This window comes from Adiantum capillus-veneris, unplaced genomic scaffold, assembly GCF_014529385.1.
Source record: "Adiantum capillus-veneris isolate H3 unplaced genomic scaffold, ASM1452938v2 Hic_scaffold_325, whole genome shotgun sequence".
Classification (NCBI taxonomy): Eukaryota; Viridiplantae; Streptophyta; class Polypodiopsida; order Polypodiales; family Pteridaceae; genus Adiantum; species Adiantum capillus-veneris.
Window position 1 is genome coordinate 5731618 of NW_028221436.1, and position 12069 is coordinate 5743686.

At 38.9% G+C, this 12069-nt stretch overlaps 1 non-coding gene across 1 annotated transcript; it reads right to left on the bottom strand.

Moving 5' to 3' along the window:
* Window positions 1-11792: 11792 nt before the first annotated feature.
* TRNAR-ACG (transfer RNA arginine (anticodon ACG)) lies at window positions 11793-11866 on the bottom strand. Its single transcript has one exon. It is a non-coding gene; the product is annotated as a tRNA-Arg (tRNA).
* Window positions 11867-12069: the final 203 nt, after the last annotated feature.

Here is a 12069-nt window from a genome sequence, read left to right on the forward strand (position 1 = left end):
ACTTCTCAGATGATCCTTTGGAAAAAAAAAAGATTGTGTTACTGATTTTTTCTTTTATTTCGTTCTTTATTTTTTTTTTTTTTCAGGAAAAAACCCTTAGGGAAATATATCTCACCGAGTTGTTGAAACGAGGGATCCCGTTCAACCAAATAGATGTTCAATAATCTTGACAAACCCGGATTTATTTATTCCAACTTTCTTTCCCAGATTTATTCTCTGAGGTTTAGTGACGATGAGTCAGCTATCTTAGACGTCTACCCATAGATTTTTTTCTTTATTTATCTCCCGGAAGTAGAAATTAAACCAAGTATTTCTTGGGGTACCAAAACAATTCTGCTTCGTCACTATCTTCCCTAGTTCTTGAAATGAATGAGTGACGAGATTGATTAATCTACCTCTAATTTTGGAGAAATAATAAGAAAACACATATTTTCTGCGAAGATAAAGTTTTTTCTTTCAGTTAATTTAGCCGAGATACGATCCCTCAACTATCAAAATCACTGCGAGACGAGTCACACTTTTACCACTAAACTATACCCGCTACGATACAAACTTATTGTAATATATAAATAGATAGATGTAAATAGAGAGATTAATTGCACAATGTTTGTTGAGACTTGCACAAATCAACATATCTGCATTGGTATAGAGGGAGCCCCCTCCCCCCCCCCCTTTCCCATTTCTTATGAATTGAATGAATCCCTGTAAAATACAAAATTAATTGCGGAACAATCTCATAAATTACCTTTACGGATAGCCAATAGTGCAATTACTAACGGTCCCGATGCAGCTACAAGTGTGAGTACGACGAGTTGTGTGATTATTTCTAGATTCATTACTTCTCCTTAATTTAATAGATAGATATTTTTTCTCTATCTTATCTATCTATTTTGACAAATATATTTAAGTTAAGTGTCGAAAAGATTCTCTGCCTGTTTTTGAAATGGTATGGTATATATAAATAGCTCTCGTTTCAATCAATTGATGTGAAACTATTTGTCAAAATCAGCATCAGATAGTACGTATTTAGCGACGATCGCTGAATGTAAGTTCCTACAAACTGAAGCGAGGCTGGTAATCAATCAAATCTATTTATTTATCCTTTATTTATCTATCCTTACTGAGTGAAGAAGGGGAACAGAGAAAGAAAAAAAAAAAGTATGATATCAACTCCATGTGACAAGGTAGCTATTCAACCACTCCCAAAGTCTACCCGTATCTCAGGTAAAATATTTAGCAATAATTATTGCTATTCAATTCAATTTGATTTGGAAAAAGGAGAAGTGGCTTAGACAACTCAAATCCGGTTGGGATGGGAAACATTGATTTCCAGCAAAATCCCTATTTGGGAAGATATTCTCAAAAATCTACTTTTTATTACCACTTTTACGTTGCATCCGTAAATAGATAAGCAAGAGGGGGGTCCGACATCTTTTCACAACTTTGTTGTGAAAGAAAAGTTTTTTTTCTTCTCTTCTTTCAAAGATTGTACAAAATTTGACTCCGATGTTTAATTAAGTTTATATTCCTACATTAATACTTTGTTATTATAGACTTACACACTAAATTAGTGTTAAAATTGAGTGAGGCCGCAGGCACCCTAAGTATTTAGGAGAGATGGCCGAGGGGTTTAAAGTGTCGGATTGCTAATCCGTTGTACAATTTTTATGTACCGAGGGTTCGAATCCCTCTCTCTCCCTTATTACTCAATTGGCTAAATTGATGTAGTATCTAATTTTTGCCATCGATAAAAATGAAGTGAAACACTACTTCTCCTTCAATCTTTACGACCGGGGTTTCGTCCGGGATCATTTGATAAAAATCCAAATACAAAAAGCGAGACAAAAAATATGACCACTGCATAGACAAATAGTTTGAGGGTAAGCATGATGTAACTCCATGTCTACAACTAAAGGTGATAAAATAAAAGGAAAGAAAAATTTTTACTCGCTCAAAATCTACATTTTCTTTCTTTTCATGCATCTCTATATGCATTAATCTTCTATGTGAAATCCAAACCCCTCTTCCCCACACTTTCTTCTTTCCAACCTATACCCCGTTTGTGAGAGCTATTGGAGAAGTGTTGAGAATCAACAGAATCTGGATTCAACCGATCTTTTGGGTATTATCGAAAACTAACTGCGGCTTGCCAAACAAAAGCTAGGAGGAGAAAGAACACCGGGATTACCGGCATTACGTCTACAATTGGATCGAAAATGGCATAAGCTTCGGGTAACTTGGCCAAAAGGGCATCGCCAAAGTGAAGAGAATTTTCTAGATAAATACTGTACGAGACTGTCATGTCTACTCTCCAGTTATGGAACATGTGATTTTCTATTAACATGTCTATGTTTTTATACTTTATTGTTTGATTGGGCAACTTGTCGGACATCTAGATTTTTTTGTTCACGTACATAAATAGGATTACGTATTATCATAGATTTCTGCATCTGAATGAGGTAAGTATCAGGAGATTCAATTCTTAGTTAAACCAAATCTCTCCTAAATAGGCTTCCAATTAGTTTTCTTTCGCCAAATACCGGCAATTCCTATCAAATTCAATTCACCTATTCAGTTGCTTTTTCCTAGGAGGTTGAGTCGTTAAGTTGGGGGAAGCGGTTGACAGTAAAGCCGATGTGTGAGATATTGGTTGCAATAATCATTTGTGGGGCGTGGCCAAGCGGTAAGGCAGCGGGTTTTGGTCCCGTCACTCGGAGGTTCGAATCCTTCCGTCCCAGTTTTGAGAAGAAGAAGAGGGTGTTGAATTGCGCTTCCACGTACCGAGAAGTAACGAAATGAAAAGTAACTCCTTTGATTAATCTTCCAGTTCATATTATGATGATAAGCCACATGTAGCAATAGATTTTTTTGGGATACGAAGCAACGAAATAGTGAAAGTAAACTATGAAATTAGCTCATCGGATGTACGCGGGACCCGCTCACATCGGTACCCTACGGGTAGCCAGTTCCTTCAGAAACGTACATGCTATAATGCATGCCCCTTTAGGAGATGATTACTTTAACGTAATGCGTTCCATGCCGGAAAGGGAAAGAGATTTTACCCCAGTAACTGCTAGTGTAGTGGATCGCCACGTGTTAGCACGTGGATCCCGGGATAAGGTTGTAAGTAATATAAGCCGAAAAGGTGAGGAATAACGCCCTGACTTAATTGTATTGACACCTACGTGTACCTCTAGTATCCTACAAGAAGATTTACAAAATTTTGTGGATAGAGCTTCCCTGTATTCTGAGTCCGACGTAATTCTCGCCGATGTCAATCACTACCGAGTTAACGAGCTTCAAGCTTCGGATAAAACTTTGGAACAAATAGTTCGATATTATTTAGATAGGGCCCGCAAGGAAGGTATTTTTAACCGGTCCCTGACAGATGTTCCTTCAGCCAATATTATAGGAATTCTCACCCTAGGTTTTCACAATCAACATGACTGTCGCGAGTTGAAACGTCTACCTGGAGAATCGGGGGTTTCAATTAATCAAATAATCCCAGAAGGAGAGTTTCTTAATAATCTCAAGGATTTGCCAAGAGCTTGGTTTAATATAGTCCCTTACCGGGAGATAGGTTTGATGGCAGCAAGTTTCTTGGAGAAAGAATATGGAATGCCTTATATATCAACAACTCCGATAGGTATTTCAAATACAGCCGACTTCGTAATGCAGGTGGAAAAACTTATGAATTTCTGGGCTACTGTATTACTGGGAAAGAAACTTCATTACGATCAATATGTTGAAAATCAAACTAAATTTGTTTCTCAAGCAGCTTGGTTTTCCAAATCTATCGATTGCCAAAATTTAGCTGGAAAAGAAGCAGTGGTTTCCGGCGATGCAACTCACGCCGCCTCGATTACCAAGATACTCTCCGGAGAGATGGGAATTCGTGTAAGTTGTTCAGGCACGTATTGCAAGCATGACGCGGGACGGTTTAATGAGCAGGTTCAGGGTTTGTGTGATGAAGTAATAATTACAGAAGATCATACTGAAGTTGGGGATACGATAGCTCGTATTGAGCCCTCTGCTATATTTGGAACTCAAATGGAGCGTCATATCGGCAAACGTATTGACATCCCGTGTGGGGTTATTTCTTCACCAGTTCATATTCAGAATTTTCCTTCAGGATATCGACCCTTTATGGGTTACGAGGGAACGAATCAAATATCAGATCTAATATACAATTCATTCAATCTGGGTATGGAAGATCACTCATCAGACGTGTTTGGAGGACACGACACCAAGGGGATAAGCACCAAGTCCCTATCTACAGGTGGAAAATCTATTGATTGGACCCCCGAAGCTGAGTCGGAACCAAAGAGAATCCCTGGTTTTGTGAGGGGAAAAGTAAAAAAAAATACCGAGGTTTTTGCAAGACAAAACAATATTTTGAAAATTACAGTTGATGTAATGTATGCGGCTAAAGAAAGAAGATCGATTGAGTCCTTAGCTTAGTTCGAGGAACTAGTCCGCTAATTACTCGAGATAAGTTTTAGTCCATTTAACTCAATCCCATTTTGAGAATGCACTGAACGGGTGGCATCATAAATTGATGATGCCTAATCGGGAGGTATTTAACAATGAGAAATTGTCGGTCCTTAGATTAGATCTTATGGTGAAATTACGCCCGAAGCAATGTGGTAGGAAGCAACGGGTGACTCGAGTACCAGAATTGCTTTTGCGGAATTCAGTAACCGCCGGTTCTTTCTGAAGGACGAAACGTTTCTACTTCGACATTTATTAAGACTAATTACTCAATGAAACTTGAGGCATACACATTTATTCCGGTGTATTTGTACATACATCTTGGGAGAAGCGGTATCTATGGTTATCCTTACAAAATACAGCAGTAAACTCCTATCAGGCTACCACCTTTTTTGTTTGAAACAAAAAAAAAATATCTTCCACGTCGGATGTTACAAGTGATAAGTTTTTTGGATCCCAATTGTTTTCTTTTCCCTTTCCTGGGGGTAAAGATAGTAATCCACTCAATCCGAGTTACAATTCAAGCCGCGCGAACTTAAACTTTCATGTGCGGTTTTGCGGGGGGGTTCATGCCAATGCACCTATCTTGATAAACGACTTACCGAATAGTTGCAATTGAATCCCAATCCCGGCAAGAAGGGAAAGTAATTAAAGAGGTTGAGTTTTATAACCCTCGGAGGGAGGAAACCCAGCTAGATATTTTGGCTATCACTACCTTGTGCGGAAGCGGCGTCAAATTAACAGAAACTGTTTGCAATATTTTCAGACGGGCAACTTTTAAAATTACTTGAACGCAGTAAAGACAAATTTCCGAAATAAGAGTTAAAATTTGAAACGCTCTGATAATTGGGGAGAATCTAACGGATTTAGTTTGCAGATATTTTCAGATGTTTTTGTATTATCCCTCTCTTTTTCCTGTACTATACCTTTATGTGGTATTCGTTATCCCGTCGAGAAGCAGAATATTTAGGACAAATTATTGGTTTTTCCTCAAAACCTATTTAAATGGAAACTTCCTTGGGAAGATTTTTCGGAATGCAGTGGAAGGGTGGAACGGGGAAGGCAAAAGTGGAAGATAATTAATCCCGTCGAATTGAAAAATTAATCTAGAAACAAATTCTCTCTCTCTCTTTCCTTTCCGTAACTAAAATTGGATTTGGGAATTTGCAAATATATTCCTATTTAATTATTAATAAGTGCGCCTGTTTTAGGCAAGGAATCTGTTTGACAATTTGTCAAAAAAAAAAAAAAAAAAATCCTTCCTAAATTGAATTTCAACAGATGTTTTCCTAGCCAGATTAGTAAGTATGCCCCATATTGAAAGATACTTACTAATCTCACCTCTCATCTTGCGTAATACCAATTTTACTTTTGGTAAAAATGATACTAACAAATACAAGTAACTTGAATTGTAAGGAAATTCCGACTACAAATGATTTGTAGATATTATAGACGGAATTGCTTTCTTTCTTTTTTTTTTTTTGAGGAATTTTTGCATCAGACATACCAATGCTTGGGAGTTATCGCGACGAAAGTCAATTACGGATCTCCTGCTAAATCTGGTCCTTTACATAAGAACGGGGAGTTTTATATTAACAAGAATTGTTTTTTACACCCACTTCTTTTTTTGTCTGAGGAGAATTTTTATTTGACAGATGGCAAACGCCGATCACATGGTGCAGACGCCAACTTGGTTTTTGGGGCCTGGAGTACGGTGGCAGTCAAACGTTTAATTGGTAGCGTACGTGACCCTAATCTAAATTTTTTGAAAATTTACGATTCAGTGTCTGTTCGAAACTTAACCGACGGATTAGACGTGGATTTGTATCTTCACCCGCTTTTGAAAATGACATATCTCATATTAGGCATAGCCCTTTTCCTAAAATCAGAGCTGAAACAAGTAGTAAGTCAAAGATGTTGCAGTCTATTCATTCGATGTTTTTATTTCTGGAAGATAGATTTTCAAAATCTAATCATATTTTAGAAGCGGATTTGCCACATAATCTTCATCTAGAAACTTCAATTCGATTGTTCCGACGACAAATTAAAGATGTTTCATTTCTGCATCTGCTAAGAATAGTTTTTCGTAAAAGAAAAATATTTTGCGGAAAAACTTTTTATTCCCCTGGGGGGGGGCAAGACGGAAGTGTTGACATCCCAGTTCGAAATTTCTACATCTTCGAGATCGATTCACTTCTACTGATCCCCTGGAAACAGGTATATAAATTCCGAGTCAATTATTTATCCCCTATAGATAGTTGTAATATCATTCGGAAAGAGATATATGCTTCTGCATATAAATTCAAATGGAACAAAGCGAGTATTGATTACTCCTTTAGCCGAAGTTTGTGGATTCATTACGGAAGATGGAGAAACAAATTTCTTATAGCCTCCGAGGGAACTCACTATTTTGTGTGAAAAAATGCTTTACTATCTTTGGATACTTCTAAAATATCATTTTCACTATCGGATCAAATCTAATGAACCCTGGATAAGAAAATTATTACCCACTAGCTGCGTCTCATCCCCGGGTTATACACTACTAGCGCAACTGGTATCAAAAAATGTTCGTATTGAAACCGTGACAGATTTGTATATCAGTATTTTGGGTGGAAAAAAGTTTTATCCTAAAATTCCAAATTCAATAATAATTACTACCTTGGCAAAACAAAGATTTTGTGACTTCACTGGACGTCCGATTGGTAAATCGGCCTGGGTTACTTCTACAGATGATAAAATAATTGATGGATATGTCCAACTTTGGCAAGTTTTTTCCTTGTATTATGGTGCCTCGATGAATCAGTATAGATTGCGCAGATTGATATTTCTATTGCAGATGTCATGTGATAGTACGTTAGCTGGTAAACATAGAAGTACAATACGTCTCTTGAGATGTAAATCTAATGTAGAGGCGCTCAATCAAATTCTGGCATCTAGAAAGTTTGAATTGTCTAGTAGTCGGAGGGTTTGGCGTTCATCTTCGATACGGTCTGTCTTAGTACAATTCACCGTATTAGATATCGGGCTCTGAGAGATTTAGGAATTGCTACTTGTTGCAAATTTTTAAAATTGCTGCCAAATAAATTCATTAGTTAGAAATTTTTATTCCATTGCTTTCGTTTCTACGAATGAGTACGTAGATATGTAAGTATCCAACTTGTTTTTTAATTACTTCCCAAGAGAAAAAGATGGGGAAGGAAAGAGAAAAAAAAATCCAACGTCAAATATTACTTCGATTTTTATCACGAATGATATTAACTTATTTTTAGCAAAATTAACTTATACCTCCGCCAAATTGACAATTTTACCAGAAATTATCTTGATTCTAGGCTTAGCCGCAGTAGTTGTAATTGACTTATTGAGTAAAGGAAAAAAACACATTTTTGCTTTACAAAATCTCCATGGTAACCCTTTTAGCTAGTGCAGTTATCTTGTTATGGCAGTGGGGATTTTTTACCGCTTATGAACGTTCTCACGCCAGAGATTTTGGGAATATTTTCAGATTTTTTTTACTCATTTGCTCGTCATTATCTATTTCTTCGTCGGTTGATTATATACTTTGTTCAAAAATGTCTTTAGCTGAATTTTTATTGTTTAAATTAGCTGCAGGTTTGGGGGGTATGGTTCTCAGTTGTGCAAATGATTTGGTAACTATTTACGTGTCCCTGGAATTCTTAGCCTTATCTTCCTGCTTTTTATCTGGATATACCAAACGGGACATGAGATCGAATGAAGCAACTACGAAATTCCTGTCGATGAGTGGAGCGAGTTCCTCCCCCCTATTATATGGTTTCTCTTCGTTATATGGACCTTCCGGCGGACAGCTTCAGCTTGACAAAATAGTTGACGGAATTATATTCAATCGATATGGTTCTATAATTTATCTATCTGCTGCGTTTACTACAGCCGGAACAGCATTCAAATTGTCTCTCTTTCCATTTCACCAGTGGACACCTGATGTATATGAAGGAGCGTGATTCGTTCAGATCCGGGAAGTTCTATATTTGTTATAGGTAACTAAAAATTAACAAATTAACTCCCTCTGCATCCCGCGAGCATGCGGGAACATCTATCAATTCCCCAAATTTGGTTATTGTGTGAACAATTGGCTCCTGCTACATCATAAATCCTAATAGTTTGACAAATATCGTGTAGCAAAACGGAGCTAGTTCGCGGATTTTGATAAATCGGTGGCCCAATTTATATTCCTCCGTATGTATCAAATAGACTTCTTTTTTCTGCGAAGTTCGTTCATCAGGGGTAGATTCTTTTCAAATAAATGTCAAATTAAAAATTCATACAATGCCTTTATTTTTTTTTTTTTTATTTTTATAAAGTCCCCTACTATTCCTGACGTGGCGGGATTTAGCCTTTTTTCTTGTTTTCAACAAACGTTGATCTGAAAATTTACCCTAAGATAGGTTTTTGTCTTTTTGGCGGGAACGGAGAAAGTCGCAATTTGTCTCTTCCGCCTGTTGCATGTGCCTATCAACCAATAGTTGTTGAAAGGATTTCGTTGCAAAAGGGAAAAGGACAAATAACCAAGAAGGAATTTGAGACGAAACCCTTGGCGGGAGATGAAAACAAATGATGAGGGATTCCTCGAGAAGTTAACAACTATTCTTTGCATCGAGTGATTCTGGATTTTTTGAGGAAAAATGGATTTGAGACATACACGAGGAAGGTTCTGGGAGCAATACCAGTTATGACTCCCCTCCGAACCAGGAGCCGTGTGAGGTGAGAATCTCACGCACGGTTCTGAATGAGCGAAAAGATCGAAAATCTTCTTTTCGACTCTGACTCCCCTACACCAGTCGTTGCTTTTTTCTCCGTTACCTCCAAAGTAGCAGCTCCAGCTTCATTTACAAGACTCTTCGGTCTAATTTTCCCATACTTCTCTAATGAGTGGCATGTCGCGGTGGGATTATTAGCTACCTTTAGCATGATATTGGGAAATTTAATTGCCGTTACTCAGAGAAGCGTAAAACGTATGCTAGCTTATCCTTCTATAAGCCAAATTGGATATATCATGATTGGGGTACTTTCTGCAGACTCAGGGAACGGTTACGCAAGTATGATAACTTATACGTTTATCTATATACTCATGAATTTGGGAACTTTTGCTCGTATCACCCCATTTGGTTTACGAACCGGAACTGATAATATCAGGGATTATGCGGGATTATACATGAAGGATCCTGTTCTAACATTTTCTTCGGTTTTACGTTCACCATCCCTAGGGGGTATGCCTCCACCATCCGGTTTTTTTGGTAAACTCTATCTCTTTTGGCATGGATGGAAAGCTGGTTTGTACTCATCAGTTCCGGTGGCGCTCGTCACAAGTGTCATTTCCATCTATTACTATCTAAAAATAATTAAATCAATGTTCACCGGGAAGAGTGGGAGGAGCGATACACCCCTAAATTCTAGACAAAATTCATTAGTTTCTCTATCAATTTCGATTTCGAAAAATTCTCTTGAAATAGCTATGATCATTCGTGCGCTAGCATCAACCCTATCGGGTATATTCATAGATCCTATTATCGAGATCACACGGAATACCTTCTTTTAGACCCACTTCAAATTATAGTACGAAACCTCCTTTTCTTTCTTTTCTCTCTTCTTTTCCCTCTTTCTTTCTTCTTTTTTTTTTTTTTTCCTCAAATGAATTAAAAGCTGGTTCGGCTATCCCAACTAGTTCGTCTGTGCAATTTACGAAATAGTTCTATCTTCTTCGGTAATTGATCCTGGCATTCTCATATCTAGCTTGTCTTCTTGCACCCAGAATCACTTGCTAGGAAAATGATCCCTCGTCTATTCCGGAGAAGATAGAAGTATTTCCGCGCAGTGCACAGTTGGAGTTGCGCAGTAACAACCCACGCCGTTACATCCAGCCGAGTATTTAGGCGAAGGGGGAATACCCCCCCTTTTTTTGTGTATTCATATGGCATCATTTTCTCAATATTGGTGAAAAGACTTGCCTGTGAGACAAGCGTGGGCTTGTCAGGTCATGAGAAAAAGAGGCCTCTGTACGAGGAAGGAATCAAACATTGAGAGATGATTGATCGCGGGCGGGACTAGATTTGAACCCTTGGCCATAGTCAGTATGAACTGGAACCTTACCACTACCGGGGAATCGATGAATAATTAAAAAGGTTTGTGGATTTCGTTTCAATCTTAGTGGAGTCTCCCAGTTAGCAGTTATTAAATCCAGCAAAAAAGGAATGAAAATCCGGTTTAGGAGTTGACAGGACTAGAGAGATATTGGTACAATTGAATCGGTTCACAGAACTCCCTCACGTTCCTTTGCTTCGAAACGAGGGTAGGCACACCAGACACAAAATTGAGTGATGCGTAATACGGACGGAGGTTCGAATCCTCGCAAGGCGTCCGGAACAAAAGTCGTCTTGCATTTCCGGAATAAGTCTCCCGACCCCTTGCTTTCCACCAAGAGAAAGCAAAAAGAACCCGGGCGGGAAAGTTTGATTTGGTCAATCTCCTTGCCCCTCCGAACTAAGTGGCGACGAAACCGATCTTCGTATCGAGATGCGGGTGGGTCCTGTTGCTTCGGTGTCCCCCGAAGCTAAATCTATCAAAAGAAAAGGAAATCCTTGGGAAATTTAATATTCCCTAGTACCAATCCGTAAAAATGGAATGTAAATCCTGGGATTGTTGACTACTAAGAGTCTCTCTTATCATTCTATGGAGTTTCCATAGATAGGTAAGGTCGTAAGTCCCACCTTTTCTATTTTCCCCTCTCCAAACCAAGGGTGGGGCGGCAAAGAAGATATTGGGTCTCGCCCCAATGCGGTACTCAAAGAATAGTCTTACGGGATAGAGAAGAAGGAGGGGTAGGAAGTGGCGGCTTAGACTGATACACGGACGTGATTCGTCTCTTAAAAAAAAAAAAGATTTGAATGTGAATAAGATGGACCAAAAATCCTAGTATTTCCCCAAACAGGCAGGGGATGGGATTTTGAAAACCCATTCTTTCCCTGTTTCCAAAGGACTCAAAATCCTTTAAATGAGACTCAAAATCCCATTCCTAAACCGACCGAGTATCTGGTTAGACACCCCTAACCAGATACTCGAAGTTTCCGCCATCCTTTTTCTTTTTTATAAGAAATGGTTTCATTAATTCCTTAAGCAGTAGGTAAATAAGATGCTCCATCTCCAATCGAAATGGAGCTATGTTGGATTCGGCTTATTCTCCACGCCGACTACTCCCGAGAGAAAATGCAGGGTACCAACCCAAACCCAGGCAAGATGGGAGGGAGATTTCCTTCGAGGATGAAGGGTTGCGGGCGAGGAGGGATTCGAACCCCCGACACCGTGGTTCGTAGCCACGTGCTCTAATCCCCTGAGCTACAGGCCCCACCTCTACTGGATCCGCTCCGGGATCCACTTGGATCGGACTAGAATTAAATTGTTTTATCCCCCCCCCCCATCCCACCTATCCCGTCGGGAGAGCCGCGTAAGCTCAGGACTCTCTTTCATTGGATTGTTTTTCCCTCACCGAGTCGATAAGGAGTCGAGGGATGTGCTAGATCGCTAAATGTAGTTCCGCATATCATGGAG